This window comes from Piliocolobus tephrosceles, chromosome 3, assembly GCF_002776525.5.
Source record: "Piliocolobus tephrosceles isolate RC106 chromosome 3, ASM277652v3, whole genome shotgun sequence".
In the NCBI taxonomy this organism is placed as follows: domain Eukaryota; kingdom Metazoa; phylum Chordata; class Mammalia; order Primates; family Cercopithecidae; genus Piliocolobus; species Piliocolobus tephrosceles.
The window spans coordinates 135,892,275-135,906,054 of record NC_045436.1 but is presented as its reverse complement, the minus strand read 5'-3'; positions in this window follow the sequence as shown (position 1 = coordinate 135,906,054).

The window sequence follows — 13,780 nt, the reverse complement described above, 5'->3', positions numbered from 1 at the left end:
GGATAGGAAGAATCAATATCGTGAAAATGGCCATACTGCCCAAGGTAGTTTATAGATTCAATGCCATGCCCATCAAGCTACCAATGACTTTCTTCACAGAATTGGAAAAAACGGCTTTAAAGTTCATATGGAACCAAAAATGAGCCCGCATTGGCAAGACAATCCAAAGTCAAAAGAACAAAGCTGGAGGCGTCACGCTACCTGACTTCAAACTATACTACAAGGCTACAGTAACCAAAACAGCATGTTACTGGTACCAAAACAGAGATATAGACCAATGGAACAGAACAGAGGCCTCAGAAATAATACCACACATCTACAGCCATCTGATCTTTGACAAACCTGAGAGAAACAAGAAATGGGGAAAGGATTCCTTATTTAATAAATGGTGCTTGGAAAATTGGCTAGCCATAAGTAGAAAGCTGAAACTGGATCCTTTCCTTACTCCTTATACAAAAATGAATACAAGATGGATTAGAGACTTAACTGTGAGACCCAATAACAGAAAAACCTTTGAAGAAAACCTAGGTAATACCATTTAGGACATAGGCATGGGCAAGGACTTCATGTCTAAAACACCAAAAGCAACAGCAACAAAAGTCAAAATTGACAAATGGGATCTAATTCAACTAAAGAGTTTCTGCACAGCAAAAGAAACTACCAGAGTGAACAGGTGACCTACAGAATGGGAGACAATTTTTGCAATCTACTCATCTGACAAAGGGCTAATATCCAGAACCTACAAAGAACTCAAACAAATTTACAAGAAAAAAACAAATAACCCCATCAAAAAGTGGGCAAAGGATATGAACAGACATTTCTCAAAATAAGACATTCATGCAGCCAACAGACACATGAAAAAATGCTCATCATGACTCACCATCAGAGAGATACAAATCAAAACCACAATGCGATACCATCTCACATCAGTTAGAATGGCAATCATTAAAGAGTCAGGAAACAACAGGTGTTGAAGAGGATGTGGAGAAATAGGGACACTTTTACACTGTTGGTGGGATTGTAAACTAGTTCAACCATTATGGAAAACAATATGGCGATTCCTTGAGGATCTAGAACTAGAAATACCATATGACCCAGCCATCCTATTACTGCGTATATACCCAAAGGATTATAAATCATGCTGCTATAAAGACATATGTGCACATATGTTTATTACGGCACTATTCACAATAGCAAAAGCTTGGAATCAACCCAAATGTCCATCTGTGACAGACTGGATTAAGAAAGTGTGGCACATATACACCATGGAATACTATGCAGCCATAAAAAAGGATGAGTTTGTGTCCGTTGTAGGGACATGGATGCCGCTGGAAGCCATCATTCTCAGCAAACTATCACAAGAACAGAAAACCAAGCACCGCATGTTCTCACTCATTGGTGAAAACTGAACAATGAGATCACTTGGACTTGGGAAGGGGAACATCACACACCAGGGCCTATCATGGGGGGGGGGAATGGGGGAGGAATTGCATTGGGAGTTATACCTAATGTAAAGGACAAGTTGATGGGTGCTGATGTGTTGATGGGTGCAGAACACCAACATGGCACAAGTATACATATGTAACAAACCTGCACTTATGCACATGTACCCTAGAACTTAAAATATAATAATAAAAAATAATTTAAAAAAAATTCATAGGTTCATAGGTTGAATCCTAACCCCCAAGATGATGGTAGGAGGTGAAGCCTTTGAGAGGTAGTTAAATCATAAAGGTGGAGACCTCATGAGTGGGATTAGTGCCCTTACAAAGAAGTGCTAGAGAGATCCATTGCCCCTTCTCCTATGTGAAGACACAACAAGAAGAGAACCATCTTTGAATTAGGAAGTGGCTCCTTACCATATACTGAATCTGCAGGCACCTTAATCTAGACCTTGCCGCCTCCAGAACTTTAAAAATATATGTTTGTAACTTAAACCACCCAGTCTATGCTATTTTTGTTATAGTAGCCCAAACGGACTGAGACACATTCCAAAGGAGTGGGTAACAGGAGCACCTGCTATTATAAATGTGGTAATGCCACTTGGGTTTTGGAGGGTTCCTGCTGAAATGGCCCAGGAGTAGAGATGAATTGTGAAGGGAGGGATGGTGGGGCTCTTCTGTTTTGGCTGAGGACTCTGGAAATCTGCCATTAGGAACTGCTTATGTGATTAATTTTATTTTTAAAAAAGGAATCTGGTTATGGTGACAGAAGGGGAGAATGGGCATCTGAGAAGGGGCCTACATTAGCAAAATAATCCAAGCTATGGTCTGAGCTTATGGCTTCCTTTTGTACTTCTAAGATTTTAAAACTCTTCTAGTCAGCTAAGGAAAAATCTATCTTAAAATTATAATGCTGTGTCAAAAATGAATTCCTAATAAAGTTAATAAAAATAGATGTCTACATAATGGGCTGACAAAAACTGAACTAAGATTTTTTCTTCCCATCATGATGGAGTAATTAGTACCAGACCAGCCCTTTTATTGAAAACAACTATAAAACAAAATGATATATGAAATGACTATTTTCTTGAGTGTAGAAAGCACAGAACTATGATCCATGAGTGAAGTGAAGCAAAGATGAGACCCATAGCTGATGCAGATCTTTCTGGACTGTGGCACGGAAAAGGAGACCCTTCATGGTTATTGGTCATCTTGGTGAGCTGAAAGACAGAAATTAAAACTCAGAAACTAAATTCACTAAGATTGGTGGGGCCACCTCCACTACAGAGTGCTGTCTCCTCCAGTGTCACAGGCTTTCTGGAGTGGCTCCCATGTAAGGACTGAGCAGGGCAAGGTGTGAAGGCTGTACCTGACTCTACTGGGCAATACTTACTCCAGAGTACCCTGCTGGGTTGACCCCCATTCATTGGGCCTTCACTGAAGTTTATTTTCTGCATTTGCCCAATCTTCTTTCCTCTCCCTTCATAGCTGTTGATCCCTAATAAACATCTTTCACCCCTAAACTCTACCTCAGCCTTTGCTTACAGGGAATCCAACTTGCTGTACTGGTTCTGCTATACTGAATTCTATCAAACGTTGAAGGAGAAAATAATAACCATTTTATATGCACTCAGAAAACAGAGGAGGAAAGAATACTCTTAACTCATATTATATAGACAGAATAGCCTAATACCAACATCTGACAAGGACATTACAAGAAAACTAAAGATCAATATCCTTTATTAACATAGATATAAAAAAGGCTTAACAAAATGGTAAAATAAATTCAACAATTTATAAAAAGGAAAATATTGTCTGTTATGACAAACGTGGTTTATACTAGGAATGCAAAAGATAGAATTATCTGAAAATCAATCAGTGTAATTTACTACATTAACAAAATAAAATAGGAAAGTAATATGGTTATCTCGATGGATGCAGAAAAGGCATTTAACAAATTTCAACATTCCTTTATGATTGGAAACTCTCAACAAAACAGAAATAGAAAGAAATATTCTCAATTAAATAAAGGGCATCTATGAAAACTCCATAGATAATGTGATATTTAATGATGAAAGAATGGATACTTTCTTCCTAAAGTCAGGAATGAGGCAAGGATACCTAATATCACTATGTCTATTCAACATCATACTGGATGTTCTAGCCAGTGGTAAAGGCAACAAAAATAAATAAAAAGCAAAATGTGCCGAAAGACAAAGTATAATTGTCTTTATTCACATAACAACATGTTTGAATGTGTAGAAAATCCTATAAATGTATAAAAATGCTAAAATAACTAAGTCAATTTAGCAAGTTTGTAGGATATAAGTTCAAAAACTTTAAATCAAATTTATCTATTTATACTAGCAACAAAAAAGTGGAAGATAAATATTAAAACAATACTATTTATAATAACATATAAGAAAACAAAAATATATGAGGATAGATGTAATAAAAAACACATTATCTCTATATTGAAAACTGAGGGAAATTAGAAAAGACTGAAATAACTGGTAAGTTATCCCATGTTCATGGATTGGAAGATTTGACACTCTTAAGATCTTATTTCTCTCCAAGTTGATCTATAGATTGAAAGCAATCTCAATCAGAATCCCAGAAGGTTTTTTGTAGTAATTGATGACATGATTCTAAAATTTATATAGGAATACTGAAAAACATAGAATAGCCAGAGCACTGTTGAAAAAGTAGATCAAAGTTTGAGGACTTACTCTACTTGATTTTATAGCTTACTATAAAGCTACAGAAACCAAGACAATAAGGCATTGGTGAAAGGCTAAACACATAGATCAATAGAGATTAATGGAAAAGTATAGAGAGTCCAGAAATAGACATATATGGCCAATAGATTTTCATTAAGTTGTCAAGGAAATTCAGTGAGGAAATGATAGTAGATGGTTTTGGAACAATTGGATATCATGTGTGGAAAAAGAATCTCAACTTTTAACTCATGCCATGCAGAAAAATTAACTCAAAATGCATCATGGACTTACACATGAAAGCTAAAACTCTTAAACCTAAAAAAAAAAAAAAGAGTAACGATGTTTTCACAACCTTGGAATGAAAAAAAAAAATAGCATAGACAAAACACCAAAACTACAAACCATTAAAAAAAATTGATAAATAAGACTTGCATCAAAATTTAAATTTCCTTCTCTTTGAAAGACATCGTTAAGAAAATTTACAAAGCAAGCTACACACTGAGAGAAAATTGCAATAAATGTGTAACATCAGACAAAGAAATTATTTAAAGAACCCCAAGAATTCAGTATTTTAAAAGTCAGACAATGCAGTTTTTAAAAAGGACAAAATACTTAAACAGACACTTCACAAGGGAATGGGTAAATGGTCAGGAAACAAGTTAAAAGGTACTTGACATTACTAATGATAAGGGAAATGCAAATTAAAACCACAAGATACCACTTCATGTAAACTAGGATGTCTATAATCAAACACACAATAACAAGTATTGGTGAGAATGTGGAGAAATTGGAGCCTTCACACATTGATGATGGGAATGTAAAATGATGTAGCCACTATGAAAAATAGTTTAACAGTCCCTCAAATGTTATAAACATACCGTTATTATATGACCCAGAAATTTTACTACTGGACATATACCTAAGAGAATTGAAAATATATGCCCACACAGAAACTTGTACACTAATGTTATTTTAAATAGCCAAAAAGTGGAAACAATTCAAATCATCAATTCATCAACTGGTGAATCGACAAATAAAATGTGGTATAGCCATGCAATGGAAACTAACGTAGTCATAAAAAAATTATCCTTTGATACATGCTGCAACATGGATGAACCTTGCAGATATTATAATTTGCATGATTTTGTTATTCTAGCAATTGATACACTAAAAGCCCTAACTTCATCACCATGCAATATATCCACGTAACAAAATTACACTTACACCCCATAAATTTATACAAATAAAAAATTCTTAGAGGAAATATTGTGTTAAGTGAAAGAAGCTAGTCACAAAAGGTCAAATGTTGTAACCATTTCTGTGAAAAGTCCAGAATAGACAAATCCATATAGACAGAAAGTTGCTTATTGGTTTCCAGGGACTAGGGAGAGAGGGAAATGGAAATCCGTGCTAGTAAGTAAGGGGTTTATTTTGGGGGCGATTAAGATTTTTTGGAATTAGAGAGTACTGATTGTTTCACAACATTGTGAATATACTAAAAACCATTAAACTGTATACTTTAAATAAACTATTTGGTATTTTAATTATATTTCAAAAAAGCTAGGTTTTTTGATACTACAAAAATAAAATAATTGGTACAAATTCCTCAGTCATTATCAGATTTTACATTATCTCCCTCCTAAAAGCCATTGCTGACTTGACCTAATTTTTGGTACAGAAAAATATTGTCATTGTATGCATAGAAGTTATGATTCATCTCAATCTGTTTCAGAGATACTAACAGCTCTCTCCTTCCACCCCCACACAAGGGAGAACAGGGCACAGTATTACTTATATAAACTCTGCCACAGCAAGAGACTAATTTATTTCTGAGCTTTGACAAATCAAATCTGGAGTCTGGTCTGCTTAATGCTTACAGGGCTTACAGTGTTCCTCTGTTCTAACACTGTGTTTTCACTTTGGTAATGTTGGCATTTGCTCATGGAATTCAATCACCAATTCAGCCACCAGACAGATTTTAAAGGATGTTTTGTTCCAGTACTGACCATTAAAATAGCAAGATGGGTTTGTTTTTCACATCTTTCCATCACTTTAGCCTAGAAAAAGAAAACTTCCTATGAAAAGTGAATTTGTATTTTACAGTTTCTATGGAGATTATACAAATAATAGGAAGCTTAAGATCAACTATGCTTGAGAAGCAGTATGTGAATGTACCTTTTGGTAAAACATGGTGTATTTCCATCTGTAATGTGACCTGCAAGACAAGGAAACATTCTATGGAGCAAATATTAGACTGATTATTAGAAAATCTAGATCTAGTCCTGAATTTGTGCCCACCTAACTTGTAGGAGCAACTTAATGCCTCTGGGCCCCAATTCCACCATCTGTTACTTATAGTGACTAAATCAGTGGCTTCCAGTTTGTTTTTTAACTGGAGTGTTAGTCAGGTGGATTGTCCAGATAAACAGAACCAACAGGGTTTGTGTGTGAGGCTGGGTGCTTGGGAGCAATAGCGAGGGTGAGAGAGAGAGAGCGATTTATTAGACTTGTTATAAGACATCAGCTCATGTGATTATGGAGGCTGACAAGTCCCAAGATCTGCAGTCAGCAAGCTGCCCATCCAGGAGAGCCAATGGTGTAGTTCTAGTCCCAAGGCCAGCGGACTTGAGACCCAAGAAGAGCCAATGTCTCAGTTTGAGTTGAGAGGCAGGAAAAGACCAATGCCCCAACTCAAGGCAGTTAGGCAGGAGGTGTTTCCTCTAAGTGAAAGGAGAATCAGACCTTTTGTTCTATTTAGGTCTTGAACGAATTGGATGAGGCCCATCCACATTAGGGAGGACAATCTACTTTACCCAATCTACCTGTTCAAATGTTCATTTCATCCAAATCATCCTCATAGACACACTCAAAGTAATGTTTGACCAAATGTCTGGGTACCCTGTGACCCAGTCACGTTGACACACAAAATTACCCATCACAACTTGTGAAACTTTAAATGGCATCTTGCTCAGAAGTCCCATCAGTGAAACAAATGAAGGAGATGCTACACTTATTGAAGATTTAATGTAGGGTCACCCCTGCACCTCCTCCTTATCCCTGTAGTGATCCGAAAGATAGATGCAGAGAAAGGGGCAGGCCAACCACATGCCCAAGTGCCAGTCTCTAAGAGAGCACTGGAAGGCTAAAACATCATAGATAAGGTACTCAGTTGAACAGCAGCTGCCGGTTTTGCATCAGTAGTCATCTTTCTGTCTTTCACAGTGATTTTTTTAGTGATTTGTTTTGAGCATAAGGCCACTCTGAATAAAGACTATATTCTCTAGGCACCTTTGTGACTGAGTGTGGGTGGATGCTGGCCAAAGGGATGAGAAGAAAGTAATGTATGAAACTCTAGGTCCTGCCTGCCACTAAATGAAAGAGCACACCTACTCCTTCCTCTTTCCCCATTGCCACTAGCTGGAATACAAACATGATGGTGAGTCATCTTGGGCCATATGGATGACAACACCACCACACAACAAGAGAGAAGGAGCCTGGGCCTCCAGTGATCTTAAAGTACAAAGCTGCTATACCAGCACAGAATTTTATGTGAGAGAGAAATAAATTATTTCATTTATGTCATTGTTATTTTGTCTCTGTTATATGGAGTTGAATTTATATCCTAACCAAAAATATGGATCTATCAGAATTTTTCTATGAGAGAATAATATGTGTTTAGAAGGAACATTTTGGTAAGCTACTTAGGGTATAGAAGTGAGGTTCTTAATAAAGAGTGTGATTTATAAAGGCATTTTATACCCATGAGCTAACCACATTGGGTCATTCCTAAACTATTTGGTTCAAAAGAGGGAAGTCTAATAATGACCAATAGTAATCCATTCTCCCACATGCAGAACAGAGTTCTGTTTCTTCTCCAAATAAAGTTAAACAATGCTTAAAAATGTTTTTAAGATGTTTTAAAAATATCATTATGAAAAGGTTCTGAAGTATTATGCTCAGAGTGACTATGTGTCCTCATTTAATCCTATCTTGAGGGTCAGCTATACGGATTTTGTTAACCCCCTGTTAAAAACCACTGGAGGAGATGGTTCCTGTGTTCTCTTTCAACATCATCATTCTCTGGTATATTCTCCCTAAATAATAGTGTTCAAGGCCCACAGCATTGCTCAAATATAAGAAGCAATTATGCATCTCATTTAAGCAACATAGATATACATTTTCTTGAAAGAGTTTTCTATACTCATTGCCTCATCAGATATTTGCTTAACCCAGCCAAATCAGGCTTGCATTCTATTTTTATGTGTCTTCTCTTACAAACTCACCAATGACTTCCATCTTGGAAAACCGAAAAAAACTGAAACAAGTAATTAGTACTCATCTTACTGTATTTCTCAACAGAATTTGACATGATCATTCTGTCCTCTTTGAAACAATTTCTTAATTTGACTTCTATATCCTCCCAGTTTTACTCCTATCTCCTTGGTTGATTAATCTTAATATTCTTTACTGATTTATCTTTATTGTCCCAAATTCTAAGAGTTGGCATGGCTTTTCAAGTCTTTGACCTCAGATGTCATCTCCATTTTCAATACCTAAGGGATCATTCAGTCCTTTGGATTTAAATACCATCTATATACGAATGACTTTCAAAATGTAACCCCAGTACCAACCTCTCCCTTGAGCTCCAAATTCACATATTCAACTTACATATCACTCTGATATCTCCACTTTGATATCTAACAGAAATTCCAAAGATAACATATCTAAAACTAAATCTTACCAATTTATTTCAAATTTAAATATTGAGCATATTTTACCTACATTAAAAGGTATAGATATTTAGGTGTAAATTTTGATGAATTTTGATAAATGCATATACCCATCCATCAATGATATCAACATATAGGACATTTCTATCACTCCAGAAAATTTCCAAATATCCTTTTTCAGCTAACCTCCTTTCCCTCACCCCTGCAGAAGTAATCCTGTTCTGATTACTCTTGCTAAGAATTGGTTTTACTTATTCTGACAATTAATGAGAAACAGGTGTTAAAATCTTTAACCATAGTTTGTGTGTTTTTTTTTTATTTATTTCGGCTTGGCTTCATGTAGTTTGAAATTCTGTTATGAAATACATACACATTTAGTATTTATATGCCTTCTGATGCAGATCCTTCCATCATTATCTATATTTTGGTTGCCAACTGGATTACAGTTGCAGTAGTCTAGTCTAGTCTAGTCTAGTCTAGTCTAGTCTAGTAGGGTAGCCTAGTTTAAGTGCAAAGTGCATATCTTTTCAACCCTACTCCACTTCTCAATATTTTAGACAGGGAATATACTATTTCTCCAATTTGGTGATGTTTTCCTACATTTCAAAACAAGCCTAAATTAAATGCATCCCTTTAGCAGAATACATTACAATAACTCTCCTGGAGTTATAATAGTTTATTAACCTCTTTTGTCTGCTCTGTGAAAATATGCTATACTTTTGTTGGAAACATGCAGAAAAGGCCCACAGAAATCCAGCCACATGGATGTAATGTTTCTGTCAACTTCAATAGAGTCCGTTTATTGTCTTAGTCACAGTAATTATGGAACAACAGCTTTTAACAATTCCAGTAGAAGAGGTGTCTTGTTTTGGCCTTTTAGTTTCTGCCTGTTTCTTCACTGATAAGAAAGACAAATTAGGTTTACAATTAAGCTCGAGCTCTACTTCATTTGGAAAGGTCACATATCCCAGCCAAACCAACCGCCTGATGTTTAATTACAGAGCTAAGAAGCCAAAGGGCTTGCCACTCTTGTTTGCAACTCTGAAATTTACAGCTAATATTGGTGCAACGCCACAGTGAGTATAACTGTAGAAATATGTTGCCTTTTTGTGTGACTTTAACACTATGCACCCTCATATTCTCCATTAGGGTAGAGAGTCCAAGTGTGTTTAAAATGCAAATACACATGACATTTAGTTGTTTTGGTAGGTCAATGATTCAAGCACTGAAATTAAATTTTCTTGACATTAATGGCTTCATTAATGGCTTCATTAATGAATGAAGTGGCTTCATTAATGATCTGATTGATCCCAGCTTTTTCCCCTTCTTTCATCCTTTGTCATGTCTCCACTCCCACCCATAAGCCAAGCATGATCAAAATCCTAAAATCTTAACTTTTCTTTCTAAAAGGGGTCAGCTTATACAAGCAAGCAAAGGCCATCCTTTTTAAATTTTTATAGAGTTGCCTATGAACATCTGCTATGGTTCAAATGTTTGTCCCCTCCAAAACTCATGCAGAAATGTGGTTGCAGTGTGGTAGTGGGAAGTTTGTGAGGAGATTGGGCCATGAGAGCTCCCCTCATGGTGGGATTAATCCTGCTATAAAAGGTCAGATTAGACCCCTTTTGCCTTCTTTCCTTTCTGCTTTCTGTCATGTGAGGACACAGCAAAAATGCCCTCATCAGATGCTGGTACCTTGACCTTGGACTTCCCAGACTCCAGAGTTGTGAGAAAATACATTTCTGTTCATCACAAGTTAACCAATGTGTGGTATTCCATGATAGCAGCACAAAGCAGACTAAAACAACATCCTATACACAAAAACTCTAGTGTCTGCTCATTAAGCTAGAAAATCTTGAATATTAATCACAAATAAACAAAGGACAAAGGATGGGAAGAGGAAAAGAAGGAGAAAGAAGGAAGAGGAAGAGACTGAGGAGAAATAGACAGAGAAGGAAGAAGAGGACAAAAAAAGACTAAACAGTCAGCCTCTGATAAGCAAAGGGAGTAGTGAACATAGCCTGTTAATATTTCCTGTTTCTTCCCCTCTTCACCAAGTTAATTCCTTGCCATCTCTTAGCTCTGAGTGTAATTATTATGCTACAGGGAAACTTCCCCTGACCTTTCTGCCCAGGTCAAATTTTTCATTACAGATTCCCTTGACACTATATACCTCTCTTTATTTGCATTTGGCCTAGTGGTGATTTCAATTTTGTACTATTTGATTAATGCTTCCCTCCCCAAATGAACCGTAAGTTCTTCCAAGGCAGCAACCATTTCTGGTTTTTCTCACCATTATATGCCCTGTTCTTAACACAACATGTTCCACAGAGGAGAAAGTCAATTAATATTTACCGAATGAATCTACTAAATAATCAGTAAAAGCACATGTGGGAACTGGAGCAAAGAAAAATACTTTTTCTCCTCTCCTGAGAAATACTGTCCCTAGCTTAGTGGTCCTAAAGTATTTCGGTTGTAACAACCTTTACACTCTTAAAACTATTGAAGATCACATGAATGTATATAGCAGCTTTCATTTACAATTGCAAAAAACTTGACAGCATCCAAGATATCCTTCAATAGATAGAGAGATAAGTAAATTGTGATATATTCATACAATAAAATATTATTCAATGATAAAAAGAAATGAGTTATTGAGCCATGAAAAGGTAGAGGAAACTTAAATGCATATTTTTATGTAAAAGAAGCCAATCCAAAAAGACTACTTACTGTATGATTCCAAGTATGTAACATCTGGAAAAGACAAAACCATAGAGACTGTAAAAAGATCAATGGTTTCCTGGGGTTTAGGGTAAGAGAGGAGTACATGGGAAGAACACAGGGAATTTTTAGGACAGTGAAATTATTTTGTACAATGTTGGATACATGTCATCATATGTTTGTAAAAATCCACAAAATGTACAACACAAAAGCAAACTCTAATGTAAATTATGTGCTTTGTTGGATACTGTATCAGTGCTGTTTCATTGATTGTAACAAATGTGTCATACTGATGCAAGATGATGATTACAGGGGAGGCTGGGATGAGGGTTATGAGGAATATATAGGAAGTCTCTGTACTTTCTACTCAATTTTTCTGGAAACCAAAAACTGATCTTAAAAATAATTTATATAAGGAGGCTGAAGCAGGAGAATTGCTTGAACCCGGGAGGCAGAAGTTGCAGTGAGCCAAGATCACATCACTGCACTCCAGGAAGGGCAACAGAGTGAGACTCTGTGTCAAAAAATAATAATAATAATTTATATCAATTTTTTTAAAAGCCTATTGAAGATCTACAAAGAGCTTTTATTTATATGAGTTCGATCTATTGATGTTTACCAAATTACAAACTAAAAAGAGAAAATTTTAAACATTTTTTTAAATTCATTTAACAAATCAATGAACCTGCTACATGTTAACATTAAAATGTGTTTTATTACATATAACTGTATTGGAGTCATTCACTTGCAACCAAGATGGAGTTAACAAAGATCAGATTTACCATCCCACCTGAGCTTTAAAAAAAAAAAAAAAAAATACAGACAGATAAAAAACTATATACAACAACAACTCTTGAGACATTAGACATAAGGCAATAAACAACAGTAATCCCCAAGAGAAGATAAATAAATGAAGTGAGCCCTGTACTTGCATCAGCTTACTATCAGGGTCAGCTAACTTTCTTTTTAAGGGCCAGATGGCATATATTTTAGTCTTTCTGGGCTACGTAAAGATTCTAGGTAATGGAGCAAGGACAAAAAAACCCAAGTATAGACTGTCTCTGAATTGAGGAGATGGAGTTGGGAGTTTAGGTAAACCAAGGTTCACAGGGTAAAGTACTACAGAGCAGTGGTCCCAACATTTCTGGCACCGGAAACCAGTTTTGTGGAGGGCTATTTTCCCATGAACAGGGGATTGGGGTGGGGGATGAGTTTTAGATGTGCAGTTCACAATAGGGTGCAAGCTCCTATGAGAATCTAATGCTGCCACTGATCTGACAGGAGGCAGAGCTCAGGTGGTAATGTTTGCTCGCACACCCCTTCCTCACCTCCTGCTGTGTGGCCCATTTCCTAAGAGGCCATGGATGGATACCAGTCTGGGTCCCAGGGGTTGGGGAGCCCTGCAGAGGACAGAGTAGCATGGGAGGTTAACTTCAGAGATCTTCCAGAGGCATCTTCAAGTACTCAGATGAATACTGAGCAGCCCATGTGTGTGTGACTGTCCAAGGCTAGGGGAAGAACAACTTGAAAGCATTAGAGGGGAACAGTGGCCACTGCTCACATAAGACCTGGATGAGAGCTGCTCACATAAGACCTGATCACATAAGACTGTCTCATTTCAACAACCAGAGCAGAAAACTGTATAACTTATGGGGCCCTAGATTAGGCATTAAGAAGGGCCTTGCCTCAGTAGTGGGGAAAATTAATGGTAGACAAAATGCTGCTCTGATACAGCTAAACAAACCTTAAATGCAAGACCCCCAAAGAATCAAACTGTTGCTAAGTAATTTCACTGCATTCCAAAACAAAGATCAAGAATATTCATAGGAATACAGAAATATGTGACTCCCTACAGGGCAAAATTCACACTATGTGGCATATAATAGAGAATTACTTGGAATAAAACAAAGCAGGAAAATATAACCCATGATGAGAAAAAACAATTAATTTACATTAACCTAGAAATGACAGAATGATAGAATTTGTACAAAAGGACACTAAATATTTTCCAAATGTAAAAACTACAAACCCACAGATCCAATAAGCTCAATGAACATCAAACACAAGAAACATGAAGAAAGCTACACCAAGACATCATAATCAAATTGCTAAAAGCCACTGATAAAAGATAAATTTTTAAAAAACACCCTGCAAAAAAGACACATTA